General features: G+C 37.6%; 1 protein-coding gene across 4 annotated transcripts in view; it reads left to right on the forward strand.

Moving 5' to 3' along the window:
• Positions 1-14,103, forward strand: part of cntn5 (contactin 5) — a 119,456-nt gene that overhangs the window by 26,732 nt on the left and 78,621 nt on the right. The window lies entirely within an intron of this gene.

Below are 14,103 nucleotides of genomic sequence, written 5' to 3' on the forward strand. Positions count from 1 at the left end.
ACTACTATTGGTTATAAACTGGACATTAACATTTTCAAAATTCATTGTTCTCCCTCAGCATTTGATTTCCATCAGACCTAAGAACACTGACGCTATCAGCAATGATTGGTAGCTAATTCCTATTCCTGTGTGGACATGGTTGTTTGAAGTATTCACTACACTTTCAGTTCTTAGACTGATGGAAAAACATGAAAGTGTTAATTTAAATTGAATTCTAATTTGAAGTCTAAATTTTGAGTATTTTCAGTATAGCTAAAAACTCATCTTTTTAAACTTGCTTTTGGTTGATTTATTTTTATGTTTTAGCTTCTGTGAAGCACTTTGTGATTTTTATCTTGAAAGGTGATATATAAATACAATTTTACTTATTTATTTGCTGTCACTTAACCCTTCTTTGATACACTGATTTTTTTTTAAAAATTAAAGGATTTGAGCAATTGGCTCGGGTCAGCGTCACTACCAGTGGTATGATGTGATACAGCACCTGGACCCTACAGAGGTTGCACAGGTTTCCTTTTTCATCCAGGTTTCCTTTTGTTTGTTTATTTATTTGGGGCAGGGCCTTCAGTTACTTCAATTACAGCCTCAATTTAAAAATCATAGTGCTTTTTGCTACTATCAGCATCACATCTAACATGTGTTTTTACCACACGCTATTATACTCTGCTTAGCACTAATATAGGAAGACCTAAGCAATGAGGAGACTGAACACCTTTTAATGTCAGCTAACATTAGTTACCTACTTTAGTTTAAGGCTTGAATGTCATAAAAACCTCACAATGCAATGGAATTTTATTCCATTGGAACCTTTAAAGCTGAAAATCTAAAATGTAGTTATATCTGGATTGTTTGATTTAAAATCTACTGTAGTGGTGTACAGAGGCAAAAGTAGAAAGTAGTCTTATTCTTCAAATACTTACACACCTAACTGTATATTAACAAATTCAGTGTCTAATTCAGTTTTTGTTTTTTCTGATGCTGTCATGGTGCACATCAAGACTTGAAACCTGATGTCATGAAGTGACCTTTCTGGATTCATTATCATTCATTCATTCATTATTTCAGCCTTTCTGGAGCCAAACCAGTGAGAATGAAATAATGAATGACAATGACAATGGGGGCTCGGATGATGGTATTTTTGCATAGTGTATCAAAATGAGTCTTATTTTAATGTAGTTCTATGATTCAGGGATTGTCCCCATGTCCCAGTGAAGGCATTGTGGATGCTGTTCATGTGTCAGGAGTAATGTTATGACTATAGCAGCTCCAGGATTTGTCTGTAGATGTCTAACTGTCTGTTCATTTGTGAACAAGACGGTGATCAGATTTACTTGTTGATGATATTGGTCAGGATTGGCTGATAATAGATGTTATGGTATCAGCATTATAATTTGTATTTGTATCATAATGCAGGAAAAGAATGATAGTGGAGTGTCTATCATGTGACTGTGGTCTTGATAGTCTTCATCTTAAGTTGCTTACTATTGTAGTTCGTGCAGATACATTTTTAGCAATGTATTCCACAGTCACTCACAACATTAAAATCACAGACTGGTGAAGTGTACTATTCTTTTGACAAACCATAGATCTTCTTCTTAATACAATTTGTTGGGCTTCAGAGCTTTAATAGTGAAAACAGGAGATAAATCAAAACTTTACACGGGTGACTGTGACTCTTGTACAACAAAATCACCAAAAATATGAGTTAAAAATGTCTTTGCTGTGTTTGGCTCTATTTACTTTCAAAATTATCACTATCTGAGGCTTCACTGCTCACTTACCCAAGGCGTGGGGATTGCATGTTTGTTGGCGCGGAGGGGGCATGGTTCCTGTACCATCAGTGGAATGTCATTGGCTGATATCTTTGCTAAGCAGTAGGATACTGTAAAATTTAAAAAAAAAAAAATCTGCTAAAGTTAGCAACAGTGAGATGAGCTCAAGCATGACAGTCTCTGCCGTAAAAGAGAAGGATGTCAAGTGGACAAGGTGACCTAGTATCCATTTCAAAAATGCAGGAAAAAAAATCTGATTCCCAGAATAAGCCCCAGAATTGAAAACAAAATACTTACCCAGTAAAAAAAGAACTAAAACCAAAACCACAAAAAAACTTAACATGAGCACTTAAGCAGCATCAAAAAGAACCCAATCCTTCTAACTGAGTCTCCATCAAGCAACCCACAAGCACCCAAAGTTAAGCAGCATGCCCTCTGAAGACACCACAGGATGTCTGCTTGGGTCCTGTGTCCATGCTCTGAGTGATCAGATGGGTTATTGCAGGATATGAGGCACTTGCAAAATATTAGGCACCTGCCTAGTATTTTGTATGCCATAAATACTGTTAATGATCAATAGATTTTGTACCCTAACTGGTTCATACTGACACATTTAGGATTCACTGGTAAACATTCACATACTGTCAACAATATGGGATCAAACATAGAAAGCCTTAAGCTTACTTTATCTAGCAAACAATAGATCCCCATTGTAAATTTGCACAATTCTTTAACTTAATAGTTTTTGCTTTAATTTGCTGTATATAATTATCAAGTTTAATGAGTTTTACATGTTTTTTTCTCTCTTCATTAGTGGAACAGGTTTTGTTTTGTTTCACCAAGCTATTCTTTTTTTTTTTTTTATTCACACTCACAAAAAGGTTAGAATTGGCACATGTAGATGCACTGTTAAATGTTAAATGAGTCACTTATTACACTGCTTCGTGTACTATGTGAGGCAGCTGAAAAAAAAAATCTTGAAAAATGTTGCTGTTATAATTTGGTGCATGTTCTATAGTAGTGTTTTGCATTAGATTAAGACTTCTGTATGAGTTTATGGTCCCGGTGGAGTTGTGAGTAATATATGCTTTAATAGCTGTCGATGTCGGGGTGCTCCGGTTATAATGAAATAATAATGAATGTAGTTGACATGGAGACTGTGAGATGTTTAATTGATACATTGGTTCACAGTCAGGCGCAAGTAGAACGGGATGGCTTTATTTCTATTGTGGGTGCAGTCAAGGAGTCTGCTTGCCCCTGTTAGAGCAACAGCCTCAGGAAAGGAGAAAGTCAGCAAGACTCTGTGACTGCAGTATACTGATAGAATACAGAAAAAATACAGAGCCAAGATTAAATTTATCAGGAAAAGACGTTTAAATGTAGACCATAACAAAGATCAACCACACCAAGAGAGAAAGCTGGTCAAAAGTAACAAAAACAGGGAGGGAGTGCTACCAGCTTTGTCTCAATATGCACTGAAATATAGAGTCTGCCTACTTGCACCTAAGAACAAGAGGGAAGAGATGAGAAGCAAGTGGGGTGGGCGAAGAGAAGAGGTACAAAAGGGCATGTAATAGCCACAATGTAGACAACAGTGGTAAAACACTAAAAAACGCAACAGAGCAGAATATGTAAACGCGCAGTTGGCAGGAGGTGTTCTAAAACAACCTGAACACTGACATGGCTCGCAGATTGATTCCTTTTGTTGCATTTGCCACCTGCTTCACCCTTAATAGTGTTATGCATACTGCTTACCTCACCCTGAGGTTCCATGTTATTTCTAAGCACACATCTCATTGAAACGAGTGGCAGGACCAGGAACTTACCAACTAAGGGGCTCGACAACAGGACAAATAAAACACTGTCTGCCTCAAAGCAAAAAAGAACCATTTGTTTGTTTTTTAATGGGGTTTTTTTTACACTTCAATCTAGTAGAGGGGTTTGTTTTCAGGACACATTTTCTTAATGCTGCTTACTTTCTAATGTAATGCAGTTTTGTTCGACTGCACATTATGTGTAGGTCCATAGACACAAATGCAGGCAAAGTGGGTTGCTCAAGGGCACATTCAGTGATATTAGTTGAGGGGATTCATCTGCAATGTATTTAGTATACAGTGGGGCAAAAAAGTATTTAGTCACCCACCGATTGTGCAAGTTCCCCCACTTAAAATGATGACAGAGGTCAGTAATTTGCACCAGAGGTACACTTCAACTGTGAGAGACAGAATGTGAAAAAAAAAAATCCATGAATTCACATGGTAGGATTTGTAAAGAATTTATTCGTAAATTAGGGTGGAAAATAAATATTTGGTCACCTCAAACATGGAAAATCTCTGGCTCTCACAGACCTGTAACGTCTTCTGTAAGAAGCTTTTCTGTCCCCCACTCGTTACCTGTATAAATGGCACCTGTTTGAACTCATCATCTGTATAAAAGACACCTGTCCACAGCCTCAAACAGTCAGACTCCAAACTCCGCCATGGCCAAGACCAAAGAGCTTTCGAGGACACCAGGAAAAGTATTGTAGACCTGCACCAGACTGGGAAGAGTGAATCTACAATAGGCAAGCAGCTTGGTGTGAAAAAATCAACTGTGGGAGCAATCATCAGAAAATGGAAGACATACAACACCACTGATAATCTCCCACGATCTGGGGCTCCACGCAAGATCTCATCCCGTGGGGTCAAAATGATCATGAGAACGGTGAGCAAAGATCCCAGAACCACACGGGGGGACCTGGTGAATGACCTGCAGAGAGCTGGGACCAAAGTAACAAAGGTCACCATCAGTAACACACTACAACGGCAGGGAATCAAATCCCGCAGTGCCAGACATGTTCCGCTGCTGAAGCCAGTGCATGTCCAGGCCCATCTGAAGTTTGCCAGAGAGCACATGGATGATACAGCAGAGGATTGGGAGAATGTCATGTGGTCAGATGAAACCAAAGTAGAACTTTTTGGTATAAACTCAACTTGTCGTGTTTGGAGGAAGAAGAATACTGAGTTGCATCCCAAGAACACCATACCTACTGTGAAGCATGGGGGTGGAAACATCATGCTATGGGGCTGTTTTTCTGCCAAGGGGACAGGACGACTGATCCGTGTTAAGGACAGAATGAATGGGGCCATGTATCGTGAGATTTTGAGCCAAAACCTCCTTCCATCAGTGAGAACTTTGAAGATGAAACGAGGCTGGGTCTTCCAACATGACAATGATCCAAAACACACCGCCCGGGCAACAAAGGAGTGGCTCCGTAAGAAGCATTTGAAAGTCCTGGAGTGGCCTAGCCAGTCTCCAGACCTCAACCCCATAGAAAATCTGTGGCGGGAGTTGAAAGTCCGTGTTGCTCGGCGACAGCCCCAAAACATCACTGCTCTCGAGAAGATCTGCATGGAGGAATGGGCCAAAACACCAGCTACTGTGTGTGCAAACCTGGTAAAGACCTATAGTAAAAAGTTTGACCTCTGTTATTGCCAACAAAGGTTATGTTACAAAGTATTGAGTTGTATTTTTGTTATTGACCAAATACTTATTTTCCACCCTGATTTACCAATAAATTCTTTACAAATCCTACCATGTGGATTCATGGATTTTTTTTTTTCACATTCTGTCTCTCACAGTTGAAGTGTACCTCTGGTGCAAATTACTGACCTCTGTCATCATTTTAGGTGGGGGAACTTGCACAATCGGTGGCTGACTAAATACTTTTTTGCCCCACTGTATATTCCAAACATTCCAATTCAGGGACCAAAAATTTAAGTCTAATCAAAAGTTTGCTTCTCTAACATTCATCATTATCCTCTCTTGTAAATGGTCCAGCTTATTAGTTGTTTTTAAGAGTTTGCCTCGGCTTTAACGTTTACAAATGGCTTGTCTTGGTCAAAGGAGTGAAACGGTGGCAAGATTAATCCCAGTATTATCATGTTTTAACCTCACCCTCTGCTTTCGGATTAAAACCTCTAGAGTGTGTAACGAGACATTTTAAAGAGCTTAGTAGTTTGTCTTGGCGGAAATACAAATATATCACTAAGCTGTGTTTTCTGTTATACTTATCTAGATTTATTTTACCACAGCAAATGCATGAATATGAACATGTAAAAGAGATGATTTAGCTGAAGCATATCTAACTCCAAATTTTTCTGTACATATTATATACTTTAAGTCCTGTAGTGTAGTATCAGAAGAGGAACCAGGATGCATATGGACAACAGATTAATAAATGGGTGAATAAAATACAACTGAGTCATTCAGCTGTATATAATTAAGTTTGTTTTAGTCTGTTTTCGGAGTTGCTTCCAGACCTCTTATAGGAAGAAGCTTGTCACTATCTGCTGTGTGGCAGGCAGGAGGAGGACCCAAAAGCAGGGCTCGGAACACAGAAGGGTAAACTAAAGATGGCAGCTTTATTGCTGGAGAACCCCAGTACTTGTACAGAAAACTAGATACATTAAACTCAAACCACAGAATTAGTGAACCCAGAACTAGGAAATACTGGGGTTAGGCAGGACACACAGACAGCACATGGGAGTGGTACGACATGACAACAGATAGAGGAAAACACAGGGCTTAATACACCAGGGAGTAACGAGGGGATGGGAAACAGGAGGGAAGCACAGCTGGGGCTAATCTGACATAATGAGATAAGGAAACAAAGCAGAATACGCTGACATAGGACACAGACTGTCAAAATAAAACAGGAAGCATGAGGCATTCACAAGGACGTGGACTTGACACTGAGACAGACTGGAGAGACAGAGGGAACGTGGAGACAAGAGTGACTAGATGTGGAGCGTGGGACACGGGAAAGTACAGCGTAGACATGGGAACCGAGAATAAACACAGGCTAAGATAAATACTAAGGGAGGAAGAACTACAATCACTAAGAACTAAAGAAAACCAAAACTGAACAACAATAAATCAAAGAATCAAATAATATAATTACAAAGTTTGAAACAGAACTACTCAGTCGCAAACCCAGAACTCTGACAAAGCTGATCCAGAGGGTTTAATCTCTATGAATCTGCTGGTAGAACCTGTGGAGGGAGCCCGTTTTTGGATGCTGACAGACATGTGATCTTGGTCGTGTTTTAAGGATTTTTAAAACTAAAACCAGAAATGTTCAGCTGGAGCCTCCATTGGCCCCCTAGCTGCTCCGAGCATCCCACAGATATAAAAAGGTGATGGGGTCGGTCAAAAAAGGAAGCATGAAAAAGATGATGATGTAAGGTTGGGATTTGGAGTAGCTTTGGAAATTCACTTAGTCCAGTATGATAATAATATTTAATCACAACAACAACAACAACAACAACAACAACAACAACAACAACAACAACAACAACAACAATAATAATAATAATAATAATAATAATAATAATAATTTGACAATAATAACAATAAAAATAATACAAATATGGAGAATAGAGTAAAGGAATAACAAAAAAGCATCAAAAACTCAATTTTAGCAATAAAAATAGTAATCGTAAACAGAAGAGGAAGGTTTTTATGCTGGAAAAAATTATCAATCGTGGTTAATAAACTATATCAGAACCATGGTTATGGTAAATTAAATAAATAATGACCTAATCTTACCTTTCATACATTTCCCACTCCTCATTCCCACATTCATTTCAGTCTAATCCAATTAGTAAAAAAAAGAAAATAGTTTAGCATATATATATATATATATATATATATATATATTGTTGTATAAAAACATTTGTGGTTCTGGTACAATGTGTACATGTAATGTTACAATAAGGTTCAGCATTATCATTCTTTGATAATTACAGGAGCAAATGAATATGAGTATGATCAGTTCAGTCCACTAAATATGAGCAAAAGTCTTGCTCATATTTATAAAGTTGTAAAAACTTTATAATGTGGTCTTAATTTTTAAAAAATAGTTCTACAGGCTTTCTGAAGGTCTTTCAAAGTCTTTCTTTGGACACTGACTACTTTTTGATCACTTGCAGTCCAGTCCTTACACTTGACTACATTCAAAATAATGTTAAGCTACTTAGCACTGACCTATGAATCATTCAAGAATTACAGTGAAAGGCACCTAACTCAAGGCATGAACCACTGTTGTCTCTACACAAAACAGCCAATATTGCAAGCAACCAATTGTAAATCATATAGTTTACTTTTACCTTGCTACTAGCAACATTATTCAAAAACACATTATTGGTTCCCATTTCTTTAGTTGAATCTAAGAAAAAATGGGATGGGTGTAAAATAGTATTTTTGCTACAGATTACAGAAAACATACACAAGTATTTTTGTACCTAGCAGCTCTTTGATTCCCAATTAGCTATTAGCTGAAAACTTGGCGCATCTTGGCATGTTGTGCAGTATGTCCTTAAAAAGTCTGAGGAAACTGGACAAGTAAAGGACAACAGAAAAAGTGTCTTTAAAGAAAGATCAATAGCAGATGAATAGGATCTGGAGGTCTTGTCCTTTAAACTGAGGAAAATAGCTTAACTGAGACCTGACAAAGGACCTGCCTGAGAGATACATGTGACCCTAAAGTTGATCTTCCTTCCGTTCACTGAAGCCTCATCAGACATGGTCTCACTGGAAGGGTTCCCTGTCTTATGAAAAACTGAATTATGAACTAAATTTGAATCAAAAATTTAATTAATAATATCTTCAACATATAGAAATGAGGTCAGAAAAGCAGTTGAGTGAAGAAGAAAAGGAGTAAAAGGTAAAAGAGTGGAGGTTCTGTCATGTCACACACACACACACACACACACACACACACACACACACACACACACACACACACACACACAATGAACACTCTCAGTCATGGATTGGCCTCCCCAGAGCCCAGACCTCAACATTATTGAAACATTGCGGGATCATCTTGATAAAGAGCTGAACAAAAGGCAAAAGGAGCTTTGGGATATCTTTTAAGAAAGCAAGAACGATTGTGTTCTTGTTCTTGAGTTTTATTGAAGAATAAAGGGGGTCATGCCAAATACTGACTTTGAAGCCTGTTAGAATTGTGCAAAAAAGCCTTTATATACATTTCCATTTATGATTTTATTCATTAAATCTTTGCACTTATTTCCCATTTTCCTTGAAAACTATAAAATAATAAAGGGTGGCTCAAGACTTTTGCATAGTGCTGTATATAATATATAGACACCAAGTGTTTATATGACAGTATCCACAAATGAGTGAGCAAGTGCAGCAGAGATGAGCATCATAGACTTGTGAAGTGGCTTCACTCATCACCTCTTAAACATATTTTTAGCATGATTATAGTCAGATGTTTGCAGAGGAGCAGGCAGATGTTTGTGGCTGCCAGTGTCCTGAGTATTTGTGCTTCTGCTGTTGGTATATTCTACTGATGCAGATGCTACTGGAACTACTTTGTGTATACTACAGCTACAATTAGTTTTGTACATGTACAAAAGATCCAACACCATGTTGCCCAGTTGTTTTATTACTTTATTTACTCAGCGTGTTGACAGACTCTGAGAGTAAGATGACAAGTTACACACTGCTTTTTGCAGGGCTGGAGAATGTATCTGATTGCATACATCTGTTAAATTTCAGCAAATAAACATTTTGTGTGTGCGTGTGCGTGCGTGCGTGCGTGCCTGCGTGCGTGCGTGCGTGCGTGCGTGCGTGCGTGCGTGTGTGTGTGTGTGTGTGTGTGTGTGTGTGTGTGTGTGTGTGTGTGTGTATTTGAATGTGTTCCTATCAGTGACAAATGCTGTAATATACTATTGTGGCACTGATTACATTTCTGGTCTCAGCATTTGGTAGACTTACCTTTCCTGATCCACAAAATGTATGCTAATTGAAACAGGTGACAAGGTGAGGCAAGGGAGCGTGAAAATGATCATTACAACCACAATCTGGATATCTGTGGTAGCACATTTGCCATCATGGCTTTCATTTTCCTGAATGACTCAATATTTGTTGTGCTGATACCTTTGTTAAAAAATACAAAGGTTACATCCAAGACATCATTGTTTTCAAGCAAAAATATAAACATGTCCAAGTTGTTGAATAATCCATAACAAATTGATGAATTTCAGGGGGGGCTTAATATTTCTGGTGACAAAAAAACTACAAGCATACAACAACAACAGGTCCCGTCAAAATACATAAGTGTCACGCTACATTGTAATTGAATCATCATAATTCATTCCATTTTTAGAAGGCTGTCGGAAGCATCTAAATTATGTGCTTGTCCTTCATTGTGTAAAATTCCACAATATCCTGCAATAAGCAGTTAATGAGAATATAGCTACCTGGGGAATGTTTTCAGGCAATGTTTGCGACTGGTGTTGTTCAGACTCAGCCTGACAAACAATGTCTGCGCATATTTAATGGAATTCGTCTTGTGAAAACACAAAGTAGAAGCATCACAATGAGGACTGTCAGTGGACATTGTTGTAACCTCTGCACCACCTCATTAATGCTCCTCTAGCTAAGCTGTGATCGGCTGGACAGAAGTGTTGCAGGATTCAGCTCCACAGCCCCCTAATGTATATAAATGAAAAGTTGCAGGCTACTGTGGAGTACTGAATATTCACTCTTTTTGTAGATCACTTTGTTATGTAGAAAACAAAATATTTGTCTTTTAGTAAAATACAAACTCTTAGAATTCTTCAGCATATGATAAGAGTGGCTAAATAAAATCTTTGAGTAAAATGTCAAATTAAGCGTACATTAATTTTATGCTTGTGAATTATTTACTTTTTTTGGGCCCAGTTTCTGTTTGTACAATATCCATTGTATTGGCTTGTGAATCAAAGGCTATCTAAAATTGTTTTTCTCCCATGTGAAATTTACGGTTAACTGGAAAATGAAAGCTGATTCAACAAATGGCATGTCTGGCAGAATTCCGTGAAACACAGAGCAGTTGAGTTGGTTAAACCTTAGGTTGTCTAATTACCAACACACTTTACTTGATACATACAAAAAGGACCCGTGATCTCTTAAAATGACAAATACCTGACAAAAAAAAAAATATATATGTATTGACATTCCACTTCCTGTTAATCACAGGTCACAGGTGATGCTAAATACTTTAGATTTCTTTAAAGAACCCTATTCATTCATTAGTATATTTTGATGCCTAAACTAAAGTGATGATCTTTATTTCGTCCTGCAAATATGAATAAGCCATTTATATCTGACTTACAGCAGAACCAAGAAACATTTTAGCTTATATTCCACTTATTGAAGGATTACACTTCAAACTCATTGTGCTATCAGACAGCTGCCTAATCAGAGTCTAAGCCTAGATAAATGCGCTCTGCTGGAATTTAAAACTGTGACATTTATAAAAATGTCCTTCTCATATACTCATACGCTTTAGTTTCTCTGGTACAACATACCAAATACCCCGCTACAGCAATATTATGTTTGCATCATAAGACATCAGCGCTTTAAGAAATCTTTTAAAATAGGCCATGATGACGTGCTAGCTCTTCTCTACTAAATTCTATTAAGGACAAATGAACAACAACTCACACAAGCAATTAAAACAAAAATGTAAACAGTTTTCTACTGCAACTGAAAACATAAGATAAAATGACCAGAGACACGTCCCAGCCATTCCCAGACAGCAGAAGCTGTCCTATTGAAAGTACACAGGTTTGAGGAAAAGCAACCCAGTGTCTCTCATCAGCTTAAGTGTGCAGTGGACTGATGTGAATTTTACTCCTCAGTGACTCTCACTACAACTGAAGCAGTTTCTGGGCTCACATACCAGACAAGCTATAGCATGAATAGTATTCAAAGGCACTGCACCTTTTTCTAGTAGAATTACTGCGCTATATTTTAAATAGTCTTATTACACTACCTGCAAATGTAAGTGTAAACAGTATGAAATGGTGTGGGATATGAAGTTTACTTAAGACTGCTACTAAGGCAACCTGATACAGAGTATCATCTTTTTTTCCTCTAATATCCACAAAAAAGAAAGACACTTCTGGTTTCACTTATCACCTGGGGAGTAATGTGGGAGTAGTTCAGTCCAACGCGTGTCCAGGAGTTTGTGTGTCAATGAGCTGACCCATGTGTTCAAGAAAGAAGAGAAACTGCTTGGCTGTCTTAGGTGATTTTCTGTGTTTTAATGTATGCAGAATCCTTCTGCTCATGTTCTCTTACGCTGCTTTTGTATGATCTATTTTTACTCCCTTGTATTCATGTGAGACGCACAAAAGGTCAGAGAGAGGTGAAGGAGGGTGAACACTTTTTTTCCAAAAAGAAGAGAAATTTTCAACAGCCTGTGCAGACAACTGTCTAGACAGCATACAATCAGTTTTTTAATTTATTATTTTTTTATATTACCAAGCATGGAAAGGAATAAGAAATGGCTAAGAAATAGGAACATAAAAACATATTCCTCATTTTGAGTCTGAGTTTGACATTGTTTTTCACCTGTAAAGAAAAAAACTTTACAGGTGCCTTATTTATAGGGAAAATAGCTGATTGCTTGCAGTGAACAAGCTGAGGACAAAAAAAAAAAAACTGCATATATTACAAGTAAGAATAATCTGTTTACCTTGCTTTCTTCTTTCTCTTTCATTTCCTTATGTTTTTCTCTCTTTCTCTCTCTAAATAACAGCCTAATTTCTGTGTTACTAATTATTTAACCCAGCAGTACTGCTGCTGCATTGTGCATTGCAGGGGAGTGAATGAGGTGAAGCAAAGACAAGGACGGATAAATAATGAATGTGACATAACTCCTACTGGATCTGGACATGCTTCCCTCAACCCTCAGAGCTGTCTGTGCAGCTGTGTTAATGATCTAAATGACACAGACTTAAATAAAGATAAGAGACACTGTCACTGAGATAAAAGTGGAAGAGAGCAAAATAAAAAAAAAGAGATTTTAAATGAATGCACTCCTGTCAGATAACTGGAGAAATACCACTTTTTAATATAGAGATTATTGACAATGAGCATGAATAACAAGGTCAGCAAACCTTATTCTTTTCAAAGCACAGGCCCACAAAAACTGTATATTATGCAATATATATCCTGTTAGCACTGTAGACTCATCCGTAAGTTGAGGTGCAGTGGATATTTTATTAGTGTTTGCTATTGTGATCATGTTTTATGCTTAACTTATAACTGATGGTACTGAATGGAAAAAAGGACATTTGTGCAGGAATGAAACATACTCCAGTATTTTTATTTTATTTTTTTATTTTTATTATTTTATTTTTTATGTTTATATTTGTTAAAAAATGCACTGGGAATGATCTTTTAATAGATCAAGCAAAGCAATCATTAAGTTTGAACAAGTCTACATTACCACTTTGGCTTCCAACAATTATAAAAACAAGATAACTGAGATTAAACGATTATTGTGTCACATCAGATAATGCAGTAAAGCCCCAGTTTGCTCTGCATTATCAATCCATTTTTTGAATATTCACCCACTGAAAAGAGAAAGGTGAGCTTGGGCTTTTACCGTCTTAAGGTAGGTCAGATTTACTCTACTGATGATGTGTTTTGGAGTAGTAAAACGCTCAGTACGAGAGGAACCGCTGGTTCAGACGTTAAGTGGATGTGCTTGGATGAGAAGCCAATGGTGCGAAGCTACCATCTGTGGAATTATGACTCAATGCCTGTAAGTCATAATCCTGGCTAGATGTGATGATATCATAGTGCCATGAAAAGTTGGTGCAGGGAGCTGTTCACAACGCAGCTGGGGCAAAGCGCTGGATGATGGTCAGCTCTCTGCTGTGTTGCGTCACCTGTTTGTGGAGAATCTAGTGTTAAATCACCTGCAGATGACACAGTTATTACTATTCACATATTATTGTGTATTTTAGTTTGAAGCTTAAAATAGGTTTAGCTGGTCGTTGAATTTTGTGTATAAGAATTGGTTTATAAGGTTTGTTTAGTTAACAAAAAAGCCTCTTTTCTCTAAATACAGCTGAAAATAATTACAGACTTATAAAACACGCTCCTTTTAAGCGTTAAGCAAAAAAGTTAAGCAAAAGGCGAACGTAGTGCTTTCAAAGAGTCCTTTATATATTGTAGCTGCAAAACATTCTTTATCGTGAAATTTCAAGGATTTTGTTGCTATTCACAAACTATTCACACTGTGTAACTGCAGCATGCATTTGTCACTTCAGTAGCCAAGTTGGTGTCAGTCACTATCTGATTACATGATGCATGTTGGATTTTTCTCAGTACAAGATGTACAGCAGTTCTGTGGTATAATGGGAATTTAATAGCCGTGATAGACTGCATGCAATTAGAGAGGGTGTGAAGAGCCCAGGATGGGATAGTAGTCTTGCCCACTGTATAAATTTTGCATGAAATTATGGAGTGGGAGCAATCTTGT

This window comes from Astatotilapia calliptera, chromosome 14 (genome assembly GCF_900246225.1).
Source record: "Astatotilapia calliptera chromosome 14, fAstCal1.2, whole genome shotgun sequence".
NCBI classification, from domain to species: Eukaryota; Metazoa; Chordata; class Actinopteri; order Cichliformes; family Cichlidae; genus Astatotilapia; species Astatotilapia calliptera.